Here is a 14,268-nt window from a genome sequence, read left to right as displayed (position 1 = left end):
CTACTGGGGTATGGGGAAGGAGCCCTTGTGGCACAATGGTTAAGTGCTCGATTGTTAACTGGAAGGTCAGCAGTTAGAACTCACCAGCTGCTCTGTTGGAGACAGATGTGGCAGTCTGCTTCCATAAGGATTACAGCCCTGGAAACCCTATGGGGAAGTTCTACTCTGTCCTATAGAGTTGCTATGTGTCAGAATTGACAGCAACAGGTTGCCTTTTTTAGGGTGTGGGAAGACCTGAGGGAGGCAGGCAGTCCTTACCGTGTTGAGGGTAGGAGAGAGGTGAAGATGTTTGTTAACTTCCCCCTGATCCAAGAGAGAAGGGATTAGAACAGCCTTCTGAAGGCCTTTCTTTACCCATTAAAAAAAAACATTGCTGTCGAGTCAATTCCGACTCATACCAACCCCTGTAAGACTGAGTAGAACTGCCCCATAGGGTTTCCAAGGAGCAGCTGGTGGATTCGAACTCCAATCTTTTTGGTTAGCAGCCATAGCTCTTAACTACTAAGCCACCAGTGTTTCCAAAGGGCTTTAGGGTATAGATTAAAAAGTCTGGGAAGCTGTCCCTGGATCCTCATTTGGAGGTTCCTAGTATGCATTTGTTATTTCAAGGCTCTGATAAGTCCTGCAGGAAAAGGAATCTGTTCGATTTCATTTAATACAGATTACTAAGTAGAGCACAGAACTCTTATTTCAAGGAGCATCTATCCTCCCACCACAGGGCAGACAGCCCTGGGCCAGAGGATGTGTCCTCTCCTACAGCAGTGGGAGGACATGCTTGTGCACACGCCGGTACACACTTCTTCCTCAGCTCCCAAACCATAGTCAGTATCATCTCAGACCTCGCTCTTGTTTACTCAGGCTTCACTGTTGTGCTCAGGCCTGGCTCTCAGACTGGGCAATGGCAGGGGCCTCACAAGAACTACAAAATAGGGTCTGGGTAGAGGTCTCAGTGAGAACCCAGAGAGTTGGGTGGGCTGTGGACAGGAGGGGCCTCTGGCTGGGATAGGCTGGGACTGAAGAGTGAGTGTGATCCTCCAAGGAATGAAGCCAGGCAGGAGCTCGCCCTTAGCCACCCCCATGTTTCTGAGGCATCCCTTCCCAGGACAGGGCCTGCTCAGTCCAGGTCCCCAGTCTAAGGCACTTGAACAGCCAGCATCCTTGGCCAGGAGCTCTGGAAGAAACTGGTCCAGATGGAGTGAGGTGGTAGCTTGCTCATCAGTCCTGGCTCTCTAGCATCCCTTCTCTGTCTGCATGCTGCAGCCCAGCATCCCCAAGGAGAGGGGAGGGAGGACAAGGCCCAGCCCCTGAACAGCTGGGGCCCAAGGGGGAGGTACACATCTGGCTGGGCCTGCCCCACCCTGGACTCGAAGGCTGCACACACTGCAGCTTTGTCCCCAGACAACCCCATCATCCCCTAGTCACAGGACAGGATGTAGCCTGCCCCAGGAGACATCTAGTATGACCCTCAATTTATACAGGAGGCAACTGAGGCACTGAACAGGCAGGACCCCCTGCCCTAGTACTGCTAAGGAGTAGCCACAAAAAGGAGGTGTGGGAAATGGAAAAGCTCCTGTCTCCAGGGTAAGGAGAATGGCAGGTGTCAGCAGACAGCCAGACACCAGTCCTCCCCAGTGGGCAGCATGCCCCACCTATGCTCCTTCTCAGCTATGGTCCACAGGCAGTGAGGAAGAGCTGGGCAAGCTGGCAGATTCTACCAGGACAGACCCAGAAGGGCCTTGTAGGGTATCCAGGCAAGGCTGGTGGTGGCACAAAGGTCAGAGTTGTGCTAAAAGGGGGGTGGGGGGTGGTCACGTGTGCCCAGGACAGCAGTGTCTGTCCCACCTCCCATGGGCCAGGCGCAGGATAGCTCTTGGGCTTCTTCCCTCAAAGGCTGGTGACCCCTCCGGGAATCAGGGACCAGTGAAATCATGGTCAGAAACCATTCCTCACTCCAAATCAACTCATCCAGCCCCTGCCCATCAGAGCTCAACCACCCTTCCCTGGACCATAACCCCTACAGCTTCAGATACAGGGTGAGAGGAGAAGACAGGAGAAGGCAGAGGTGGGGAGGAGAGCAGTCTTCACCCCAGCCCCTGTGTATGTCCTCCGTCTCTGTGGCCTGCTGGCTGGTGGCAGAAATCGATAGCTGCATTAACGCTGCTCTTGCTCTGCTCACTCCCTCCCTCCACCCAGCTCCAGGATCTGGCTCTGCATGCGGGGCGGACAGGTCAATTAGAAGTCAGCTCCCTCCAACATGGCCAGGGCCTGCTTTCAGGGCTGGTGCTCTGGTTGTTTCTCGGCTTTTGTCTCCATCCTGAGTTTCTCTTAGTGCAGACTGAGCCTCATGTTCTGTTCATCTCTGGCCCTCTCTTTGAAGCTCTCTGATCGTCTACTTTTCTGTCCTTCCTCAGGGACTACCCTCCCCCAGCTCCCCAGGTCCTGGGACACGTTAAGCTGGGACCAGAGGACGTGATATGTCACTGAACAGGTGCTGCAGGCAGAACACTGTGGTCTGTCAGCCACAGAAACTGAAGGTGGGAAAGTGTGCAAGGGGGACTGGTGCTCAGAAGAAACTGTTCTAAAACCCTGGAGTGGGCAGACACCAACATCCAGTCCCCAAGGCCTGGTTCCCAAAGTTGTCCAAAATCTGTACCTGGCTCAGCTTCTCCTTCAGACCCTGGGAAAAACTGATGATGGCCTGGTCCCAGTGGACCCTTGACCACAGGGCTTGTTTGCCCTATTAACAGAAGGAGAGGGTACATAAAGGATGTCCTTCCAGGCCCCAGCCCCCTACTTCAAGGCACACAGCAACCCCCTCCCAGGCCAGGCAGGGCCTGGCAGTGCCCAGGCAGCAGGGGAGGAGCTGGGGCTGCGTTGAAGCGGAGCGGGAATGAGCGGGAGGGAAAGCTGGCGGGCAGGCGGGCGGCAGCGGGTGCATCCATCATCGGCCCTGCCAGGAACGCATCCAGCCCCCAAAAAGAAATACTGCGCCTGAGGAGGGACAACAAAGGGCTCCGTTTCATCAGCAATGCGGAGCCAGCGCCCCGCCGCCCCGCCAGCCGCGGTCAGCCCACAAAGGACCCCTTTGTCCATGCAGGAGCCGGCCAGCCGAGAGCTGGGACCAGGGGCTGGCGGGCGGGGACAGAGCCCAGGGGGGCGGAGGGGGGAAGGAGGGGACCCAGTTGTGAAGAGCTGGGGGGCAGAGGGGAACACGGAGGCAGAAGAATAGTGACAGGTGGTGGGGGTAGAGAACCATGAGACATAGAACTTGAGGGGTCAGTCAGAGTAAAGGGGACCTGAAAAGGAAGGGAAAAAGTGTCAAGGCTAGAGGACAGTCTCATGAGGGCCAGAGACCGGGGCAATGGGGCTCAGAGAGACCCAGAGACCCAAGGGACCTAGCTCAGACTCAGACTCAATGGTCTGACAGATATGGTAACAGCCCTGAAGAGAGAGTCCCAGATTCTGGGACATGGGGACCAAGAGAAGGCAGTTGGACATGCCCACAGGAAAGGGAGGCAGAGGGAGAGGGTATAGGGCAGGAAGGGGGAGTGGGGGCAGGGTGAAGGGAAAGGAGATCAGATGAGACACACCTTATCTAAGGCCTCCACCCAGGGCTTCCCAAGCCCTGAAGGGAGGGGATTGGAGGAGGGCTGGGGGCAATAGGTTCTTGGCCTCAGGGCTTGAGCTTACTGGCTGAGCTGGGGAGTGGGCCACTCAAAGCTGGGGCCATTCCCTGCCTCTACTCTCAGACCATGGCCAGCCCCAGAAGGCTGGCTACCCTCTTTAGTCAGCCCCCATCACTAAAATACTCAAGCTCCCTTAACTGACTATCCTATCAGCTAGCATTTATTGAGCACCTACTGTGTACGGGCCCTGAGCACTTATCTCAATGACTCCTCCTCAGAGGCCAGTGAGATAGGAGGTATTAACCAATTTTAGAGATGAGGAAACTGAGTCTCTGAGAGGTTCAAGCCATGAGCCCAAGGTTAACCAGCTGGTGCCTAGAAGGGACAGCTTTTGAACCCAGAGCAGAAGTGTTAGTCACCTTGCTCTATGACCTTCTTTGTTCCACTTGGGCAATTTGCAGAGTAATCCAGGGCAAGGTGACTCAGCTACTCTGGAGGCTGCCTTCACACCCCGGGGGTCGTTCCCCGTGTCTGTCACCTCTCCATGGTGAGGGGGCCAGCTGTCACAGACCCCAGGGGAGTGACCCCAGCCGGGGGACTTGGAGATACCCAAGCAGGAGCCCAGAATGCTGGGCCAGTGATGTCACAATGCCAGCTGGCAATGAGGTCACCACAGGTGAGTGCAGTGCCCTCACCCCACTTTTACCCCCAGGAGAGCCACCTGGAAGCAGGACTCTGTCCTGAAGCCCTCAGGCAGATAGCACTGGGGCTGGGATCAGGGGAAGGCATGGTGCTGCTGCACAAAGACATGGACACGGGTGGCCCCCAACTAGCTGTTCAACTGCAAACATTCCCCACTGCCTGGCACAATAGCAGTTCCGGGCCCTGTGTGGTACTGGGCATACAGTGAAGGATACAGACCCCATCACTGCCCCAGAGTGCATGCAAGCTGCTTTGATGGTCAGAAAGAATGAGACACTAGAGCTGCAATGGGACCCAGTGAGGCATCAGGAGCCTTCTTGGAGGAAGGGACTGCTGAGCTGAGAGTTAAGATAAGGAGCGGTTACCAGAGGGGATAGGAAGCACAAGCTTGAAAGAGTTCATAAGAAAAGCAAGTGTGAGGTGTGGCTATGAGATTGGCAGGGTCCCAAGTGCGCAGGGCTTTAAGGCTAAGGGCCAGATTTTTTTTTAACAGCTTTACTGAGGTAATTTACATACTATAAAAGTCATCCATTTTTAAACGTACAATTCAATAATTTTCAGTAATCTTACAGGGTTGTACAACCATCACCACAACCAATGGCAGGATTTGATCATGGTACCATCCCTCCTCTACTCCTTTGCCGGCTAGAACAGCCTCTCAGCCATCCCTGCCTACTGAGGGAAGACCTCCTAGAAGTGACTGTTTAAGCAGGGCCTTCAGGACCCCAAGACACTGGCCCTGCAGAGCAAATCACATGTCAGGGAACGCCCACTTTGTAGACTTACACATCCTGACTCAATGTCCCCTTCCTCACACTTCCATGTACACTTGATGTCCCTGCTACACCCTCCAGCCCTTCTCCCACCTTAGTGGGTGATCTCCTTGGGCAGTCAGACTGATGGCAGGCAGGCCAGCCATGGCGGGGTGGGGGCAGACCACAGGTTGTGGTGGCTGAACTGGGCTGAGTAATAAGGTGCGGGGGGTGGGGGTTTCCATCTGTGATTTCCATGATTCAGCCCAGGGAGTTTCCAGAGGGGAAAAAAAGCCGTGCTCAGGCCCCGGGGAGATGCACAGAGGGACACACCCAGCTCCAGACGGACACACATACATGGGCACACCTGACCACTGCTAGCACCCAAAAAGTGGGTCTAGGGTAGGACATACCCTCAACATTCTTAGGGTCTCCGCAAGACTGACTACTAAGGACAGAATGGAAGAACTGCAATCCTATTTCCCTGACTCCATGACCTGATCTCCTTATGTCCCTCCTACCAAGGACAGACACAAACCCCTTGACTGGGGATCGAAACATACTACTGAAATGCAAGGGTGTGAGCAAACCCCAGGGGTAAGTGGAGATCTGTCCTCCCTTAGAGAGCAATCAAAAACAGCTGGAGGAGAAGGTCAGCCCATTTCATGGATAGGAATATCAAGGCCCCAGGCAGTACATCCTGACCTTGGGCTATAGGAGTGTGATGAGGAGCCCAGGAAATTTCTGATAGGGACATGGTCTTTCTTAATAAGGAGGATCAGGAGGTCCTCCTACCTGTGTGACCTTAGCATATGGCCTCTGATCCAGTTTGTAACATGGGACCATGATAATAGCCAACACGTATGGGGAGCCCTTCCTATGTGCCAGGCATAAACCACCAAAACCAAACCCACTGCCGTCAAGTCGATTCCAACTCATAGCAACCCTATAGGACAGAGCAGAACTGCCCCATAGAGTTTGCAAGGAGTGCCTGGCAGATTCAAACTGCTGACCCTTTGGTTAGCAGCCATAGCACTTAATCACTACACCACCAGGGTTTCCATGCCAGACTTAAAAAAAACCTGCTTCATCTCACGAATTTCACACCTGCCCTCTGAAGGAAGTACCAGGATCGCCCCACTTAGAAAACAGCTGTGATGTACAGAGAAAATGATGCCCTCCTCCCCACTCAGGACCCCCTGGATCTTGGACTAAACGTGATGTCTGAACTAATAGTATCCTGCGATCAGAGCCCACATACCTACTTGGGACCTTCCTCCTGGTGGGCCTTGTTCAGAGAAAGGAAGGCTAGCTCGGAGATACAGGCACCAAAGAATTAGTGGTGGTGGTGGGGTCTATCCTTCTAGGGGAAAATCTCTGGGGCTCCAGCGTGTGCGTGTGTGTGTGCGCGCGTGTGCATGCATATGTGTGTATATGGGGGGGCGTCAACAGGACTTGCTAGGGGTTAGGGTCCAAAGGTCTAGGTTTGTGGCTTCACCTTATCCCTCACTATTAACTTTGACCAAGAGCTTTCCCCCCACTGAGGCTCAGTTTCCCATCTGTAAACGAGAAAAGAATGGTTCTCCCTCCTCACCCCAAAAAGGAATCACGACACCAGAGGGCTCCATGGGGAAGGAAGTGGAGAGATACAGAAGAAAGATTCCAGATGGCGACCCTTCCTAGCTCATTTGCAGGTAAAGAAACTGAGGTCTGGAGAGAAGAGTTTTGAGCCAGTCACAGGGTTGGACAGAGCCCCAGGTGGCCCCTCCCACTCCTATCCCCGCAGAGGAAAGAATAGCAGGTCCTAGTAATGAGCACTCGCTCCCTCCCAGGACCTGTGCTAAACACTCCACATGCATTTTCTCACTGGATCCTCACCACAATCCTTTATTATCCCTACTTTACAGAGGAAGCAACTGAGGCTCAGGGAGGTGAGGTTCTCTGCCTAAGGTCCCAAAGCCAATAAAAGGAAGTGGCAGGATTTGAACCTAGGCCTGTGTGACTCCTGAAAATCTAGCTCCATGGGCTCCAAGGCACATGGAGGGAGGGACTTGGGCTGGAGGATGAGGTCTAGTTCACCTCTCAGCCTAGGGGAACCCTCCAAGTTTCCCTTGGATTTTAGGGGATGGCTCTCAGGCCTCAGGCAAAAGACATTAGGGCACTGTTGCAGAGAAGTCTGCAGCTATACTCCAAGGCCCAGGAAAAGACAGGGGAAGGGGCTGCGGGTGGACCGGACGGGCCAGGCTGGGCCAGAGCTCCGGGCATTCCGGCGGCCTCCGCAGGAAGCAGAACGGGATGGAAACCGGCTCCTGCCTCCTCCCCCAGAATCCTGTGGGCAGCCCAGCCGGGCCGCACAGAGGCCCTCTTTGTGCCTGCCCCAACCCGCCACCCGCGGCTGGCCCAGGGTTTTGAGTTTCCTCGGGGGTGGGGGCCCAGCCTTCAGCTACCTCCCCCTCTTGGGGGTGGTCACAGCAGTCCACAGCTGGAGGAGGAACTAAGTGGACGGCCAGGGCTACCCCAGAGACCCTGGGGGGCCTGAAGGCTGCCTACATCCCATCCCCCAACACTTACACACCCTACTCAAGATGGGAAAAGGGATCCACAGACAGTGCCTGAAAGCCCACTCCCCTGAGGCTATCTCTCTGCCGGCCACCAAGTCCATTGTGACCCACCTAGAATCCCATCCCCCAACCCATCCCCATGCTCGTGGGCCCAGGGTGGTGCACCTATGGAGGCTGGCCAGGTGAGCAGGGGGGTCCTTTTGTCAAACCACCATTTCCCACTCTCCAGGGGCTCCCTGGGCGCACATAGCTTACCTCATTCAGGGGAGGCCTCAAGCCCACTTTGCAGCATTTCAAGGGACAAAAGCCCCCTAGGTGGTGTAACTGTGCTAGAGGAACACTGGGCACCAGAGAGTGGGCTTGGGGGCTGGAGTGTGCTTTGTAAAGGGCACTATGTACGAGTGTATCTGTGTGTATCTACCTGCTGTGGGCTGTGGGTGTGCCCAGGCAAGTGTATACATTCTCAGATGTCACTCTCTGTAGATCTGAACACTGATGTAAAACAGAGCTTATATACAAGTGTAAGCAAAGGTCTGTGACTGTGAGACTTCTCCTGTGTACAACTGGACGTGTGTGTCATCTGTATCTGTGAACGTATGTGCATACCCAAGTGTGTATGTGTGTGTACAAGTACAGTGGTTTACACAGTGGCTGCATACAAATGGGCTCATCTTGCCTCTGAGTTGACGTATCTTTGTCATGTGTGTCTGCGTGTGTGCGTACTGAGAGTTGCGTCAGGGCCTCTGAGGGGTTCTGGGATATGAAATCTGGGGCCTGACTGGGATGAGGAGGTTACAGACAGGAACTGGTGTCAGGTGCTTAGCCCCCATGGAAACAGGAAGCTGCCGACAGGTGCCGTTGGGTTGTGGGGGGGGCTGGGCTCCACCCAGGTTCAGTTTGTCCCCCTGAGAAACCAAACTACATTTCCACTAACCAAGAACCCATCCCAGGCCCGGCCATGGGGGAGGCAGGCCCAATAGCTCTGGCCAGCGTCTGCCTGCCTGCCTGGCCTGAGAGTGGAAAAAACCGAAAAAACAAAAGCCCCCAGACCGCAGGCCCTCCCTGCAGAGGCATGGGGGAGGCAGGCAAGAGGCGGGAGGCTGAGGAGGAGGGAGGGAGGTGTCGCTGCAGCCCCGGAACACAAAAATAATGAGGCGAGAGGGGCCATGGGGCCGAGCCGGCTGGTTCCGGAGTCGCTATCTGACCTTGACAGATGCCACAGCTGGGCGCCTGGAGAGGAGCTGCCGCCTCCGTGCTGCAGAGGCCTCCCTACATCCCCCAGGCCAGGGTCGATGGAGACTGCAGGGGAGCACCCCCCACCAGGCCAGAGCAGGGAGACCTCAGAGCACCTCCCAGTAGGGGGAATGGGTAGGGGGATCTGGAGGCGCAGGAGTGGGGGCAGGGCCATTGCAGGGCATGGGTGGCCGCAATGGGGTCTCCCGAGTGTGCCCCAGCACTCAGGTGTGGGAGTGTGTGTGTGAGAAACACAGTGTGCCATTGTGCTTATATAGCTGCGAGGCCGAGTATGTGTGGGGAAGGGAAACAAAGTTGAGTGTGGGTGTGACAAAGATTGTACTTGTGTACTTGCGTCCTTGGGGTCACACAAAGCTGAAGAGATGGGCTTATGTCCCTGGAATAGGTGTGGCCTCATCACTCAGGGGTGGGCACTGATTACTTCCCCACCCTCAAGGGCCCAGATAAAGTCTCCTCCCATTCTCCCTTCAAGAGCCACAGCTGTCCTGGAGGGTGCCTGCCATGCTGGGGGTTGAGGGGCAGGGGCACAAGAGAGCCACAGCCCCCCTCCCCCCACCAAGCCTTGCCACTTGCAGATGGAGGAGAGCCGATCCCTGCAGCCTTTCCTAGCTCACCCTCTCACTGTGGCAGTTGTCCCAGGCACCCAGCAATGGGCACAGGGCTGGGCACCACCACTCTGGGGACATCAGTGAGGGGATGAGGTGTGAGCTGCAGGAGGGGATGCTGGGCTGGAGGCGGATTAGCAATTCCGAGCACTGGCTGCATAATTAAAAAATCATTACAGCAGGCACAGCAGAGTGTGAGCTCACGCTCAGAGCGGGCGGGGACACTGCCATGGCTCTCCCCCCTCCCATCGCTTCCCCGAGGAAAAATCCCACCTGCTAATATAATTATGGAAAAACACAAGCACGGAAATTCGGTTTCAGCAACAACGTGCCTGAGTGCCCAGGGCCTGCCTGGACCTCAGCACAGAGAGCAGGCTGGTCACTGGCACCCATGGCTCCTGGCAATGAGGCAGGCCCTGCTGGGTCCACATTCCAGACCCTGGCCCTCACCCCCTCAGCGGCCTCCAACAGGGGGGAGTGGGCATATAAAGCCCAGCTTTCCAAATTCAGAAGAAAACAAGCTAGTCCTGGTATTTTACAAATGGGGAAACTGAGGCTAAGGAATCTGCATAAGGTCACTGTATTCGTGGCAATCTGAGACAAAGAGTCAGATCCCACTGAACCAACGCAAAACCTCAGGAACTGGATCCCTCCGCGGCCCACCCCCACCCGCCCAGCTTCCCTCTCTCATCTGATACCCTTCAGCCCCTTCCACTTTCTCTTGGATAAGGATCTCTCTCCTTGACACTGAATTAGACTGTCCAGGCCATGTACCCCATGCCCCACAGAGCACATTCAAACCTGAACCCCACTGTAGGGGGGGAGGGGTGGAGCCCCAGCCTCTCAGTTCAGGGACAGGGCATCCTGGACACGGCTGGGTTAAGCCAGGCAAACAGAACTGGCTCCTGCCCCGAGAAACGCAGCCAGCTCTGGGGCACAGGCCCCAGAACGGCAGGAACAGCCGCCATCACTTCGGGCCTGGAGCAGGCAGTGGGAGGCAAGGGGAGGGGAGCCGCTCCTAATTAGTCGGCCTGGGACCCGTGCGGGCGGCGCCGGAGCGGCAGACGCAGCCGCTGGAGTCGCGCGGGCACGTCCGCGGCCGGACTGGGAGGCGGCGGGGAGCCGGGAGGCCAAGGCGCCCTGAGCGCCGTGGGACAGGCGGCCTGGGAAGGCCTGGGCCAAGGAGATTCCGCACTGAGCAGGCCTGCCTCCCCTCATTCCTCAGTGCCACCAGGCGCAGCAATTAAAGGCTTTCAAAGTTTGTCCTTAATTGGTTTCATTTTTGCCTCATAAATGATTCATGGCCCCGGAGGTCTGAGAGGTGGCAGGAGTGGCGGGGGAAATTTGGGGAGCCTTTCGCCTGGAGCCAGGCCCCATACCTGAGGCCTGGAAGGGGGTCCCATCACCAGCCCAGTGGGTGTGAGGGGCTGGGAAGCCTTGGGCAAGTGGGACCCTCCAGCAAAAATAAAATTCAGGCCTCTCCTTGTAGTGCTAACTAATTAGGAACTGCAACTCCTTCTCAGCTGGCTGGAGCTTGGTGTCCACCACAGCTGCTGAGGCCCTGGGAGTGTGAATAATAAGGTAATGATAACAAAATAACAGTGTCAGTAGTAATAATAACATGGCGAACACTTATGGAGCTCTCAGTAAGTTTCAGGCCAGGAACTAAGAACATACGCATCACTTCATTTCAGCCTCCAGCCACTACAGGGGTAGGTGCTAGGTTCCGTTTTACAGACAAACAAACTGAGGTTCAGAGAGATAAAGGCCTGTGCTCTGACCCTCTGTCTGATGCCAGATCCTCTCCTCTCCAAGCTCTCAGGAGCACAGGGCTCAAGGCTGGACACCAGGAACACTCCCCGCCAGGTGGGTCAGGAGCTGCAGGCCTCTGTTAGGTCCTAAGGCCTGGAGGAAGACCCCAGCAGACATCAAGAAGTAGCCACACCAACCTGGTAGGTGGGGCCAGTTAGAAGGGGCCCACCCAATTCACCTGAACCCTTTTTTTTTGCCCCACCTCTCTCCTATCTCTGGGGCCTGAGGCACAGCAGGCTCCCAGACCCGCATCCAAAATGATGGGGCCAGGCTGGTGCTAGCCCTCAATAGGCTGTGACCTTGGCTGGGCAATGTCCTCACAGGGCCTAATTGGCCGATCTGTAAAACAGGACAAAAGGAGCCCTATGGACACCCCCCTCTCGCACTAACTCTGTTCTGAACACTGGGATACAGAGAGGAGATGCCATGCACCCCACCCTCTGGGAGCTCCCAGTCTAGAGGAGAAACCGACAGGCACATACACAAGAAGGGCTAAACAGAGTTCGTGCAGAGAACCCTGAGCACTCGGTCAATGGGCTGACGTGCTGGGGGGCTTCTTGGAAGAGGTGAAGTGGGCAGAAGATGTTCCTCCCCTCTGATAGAGCCTCCCATTCCTCTGACCCCAAACCCAGCCCAGACAGAGGATGCTCATGTAGTAGGTGTGGTACACTTAAACCCAAGATTGGACCCCCCCCAACCCTGAAGAAACCCAGAACTACAGGCCCAAACAAGAGTGATATGGGATGTAAAGCTCTGCCCGCCCATATAGGTCACTTTTATTCTGAACAACCACGGTGGTGAGGCCTACAAAATTAAGGGTCCACTTGGACCCTATGAAAATCCTGGAGGTGAGGAAATGCACCAGGCATGTCTGGGGGTGGTGCTGGATGAGAGAGCCCCAGGGTTCTGGGCCACTAGCTGTTTGCCCTTGGGTGCCTCACAAACATTACCTCTTGGCATCCTCCAGCTCTTCTGTCCCAAACATGCATCAGGTTCCCTTCCCCTAACTTGCTGGCCCTCTCAGGCCCCAGTACCAGCACAGTCCCAGTTGTTACCTTCCTGTTCTCTCACCTGTCGGCCTCCAACAGGCAGTGAGACAGGCTTATGCTAGAATCAGGCGCTTGGAGTGGAGATACCACATCACAGCCCTCTCAGTGACATACGTGATTATTCCTGTTTCCCGGATGAGGAAAATGAGGTTCAGAGAAGCTAAGGGACTTGCCCAGGGCCACACAGCTAGGGGGAACCCAGGGCTGACCCTCTTGAGAGCCCATGTTTGTTTCCTACCTCGCTGGCCTCCTGCCATCAGTATCTCAGACCTGACCCTTTCCCTGTCTAGACAAAGAGCACACAGAGCCAGCTCTCCTCCAGACACTTGGACTTGGTGCTTTAAGACTTGTGATCAGGGGCCCTGCAGGGGGCCCAAGAGATAACGGGGGTCCCAACATACTCCAGGGAGCCCTGGGGTATGAGGGCTCCTACCTCAGCCCAGCTGGGCCTTCCTTAAGGGTTGGATGAGGTGGTGGTAGAAGCCCCCACATGAACACACAGGGCACCACAAATGTCTGGAAGGAGGCACAATGGTTCTGGGTATGACAGGGGGAGAGGGTTTCCATGTTTTCTGGCCCCCTGCTTGGGAAAAAGAGGGTCAGCATTAAGGTGCCTACCACCCACACCTGGGAGGGGGGCCAGCCACCCATGGGATTCTAACAGCTGGGGCATTCATCCCTTGGGAAGAAGCCTAGGCTCTATGCATCCCTACTCCACCCTGCTAGAGGACATAGCTGAACGACCCGGACAGATCACACCCTCTCTGAGCCTCAGTTGCTTCAGCTGTACGATAGGCTAAAAAATGTCCCCTGAACCCTTTGGAAAAGGCCTTGTGAAGAACTGGACAAAACGCTCCGTGGCCTATGTTGGCTGGGGAAACTTGGGACAGTGGGGTCAATGCACAATAGAAGCCTGACAATGGCTTGCTGAACAATCAAACAAGTGGCTGAGTTCTCAGGATCCTGAGTTGACCCTCGGCAGGTCCTGTCAACAAACCCTGCCCAGGTGCCCACAATGGGCTGGAACACTGCTCTGCCCTTTGCTCCTCATGGTCCATCTGCCTGTCCCCGGGCAGCCTGGCCAGGTCACCGGGATCCCTCTTGCCAGTCTGCCCAGGAAACTGCACGTCTCAGGTGGGTCAACACTGACGTCAGCAGGACTGGCCAGGCATGGAGCCTGCCACCTCCGGAACCGCCAATTAATTAACTTTTTCAAATTAATTTCCCAAGCAAAATTCCATAATTACATCTGTCTCCATCAGCCTGAGCTGGGCAAGCAAGAGGAGCCCGCAGTGAGATGGAATGTGGGGTAAGGGGCCCCAAGAGTTGATCTGACCAGTCCTGGGATGAGGTCGGCGAGGCCACTAGAGGTTCAATTTCACCACAGCAGGGTGCTTGCCCAGCGTCCTTATGGATGCTGTCTGGTAGGGGAGGGGGCTGAGAGGCCAGAGGCCCCCCAAACCATGCAGGGACATCCAGGGAGACTGCCCAACACATCCTGTGGCCCCTTCACCCCCCAGCCCAGTGCCCCCAAACCACAGCGGGTGTTGGCATGGCCCAGGAGCAATGCAGACACTGTGAGGCTGACGAGGCCGCCACTGCGGTGTTCTAATTTCCCAAAGGGGCTGAGATTAATTAGCTCACACACAGGCACAGAGAGGGAGAGGAGAGTGGGAGCAGGGGTGGGCAGCGTCAGGCGAGGAACTAGCTGGCGCTCCCCCCTGCCCGCTTGGCAGGCAGGCAGGCATGCAGCCTTGACAGCCTGGGTGCTCTGAAGGTCAGTGGCCAAGCTGAGCCAGCAGACTGGCACCGTCTCCTTCCCACAAGCCTTGAGGCCATGGCTGAGGGGACAGCAACCAGGAGGACAGCCTGGGGGAGGGGGCTCCACTGTCACCACCATCCATCTT

At 55.9% G+C, this 14,268-nt stretch overlaps 1 protein-coding gene across 4 annotated transcripts in view; it reads right to left on the bottom strand.

Annotated features, from left to right (window-relative positions):
• Nucleotides 1–14,268, bottom strand: part of CXXC5 (CXXC finger protein 5) — a 35,098-nt gene that overhangs the window by 4,091 nt on the left and 16,739 nt on the right. The gene's annotated exons all lie outside the window — the stretch shown is intronic.

This window comes from Elephas maximus, chromosome 2 (assembly GCF_024166365.1).
Source record: "Elephas maximus indicus isolate mEleMax1 chromosome 2, mEleMax1 primary haplotype, whole genome shotgun sequence".
Classification (NCBI taxonomy): Eukaryota; Metazoa; Chordata; class Mammalia; order Proboscidea; family Elephantidae; genus Elephas; species Elephas maximus.
This window is presented reverse-complemented; position numbering and strand designations above follow the sequence as displayed.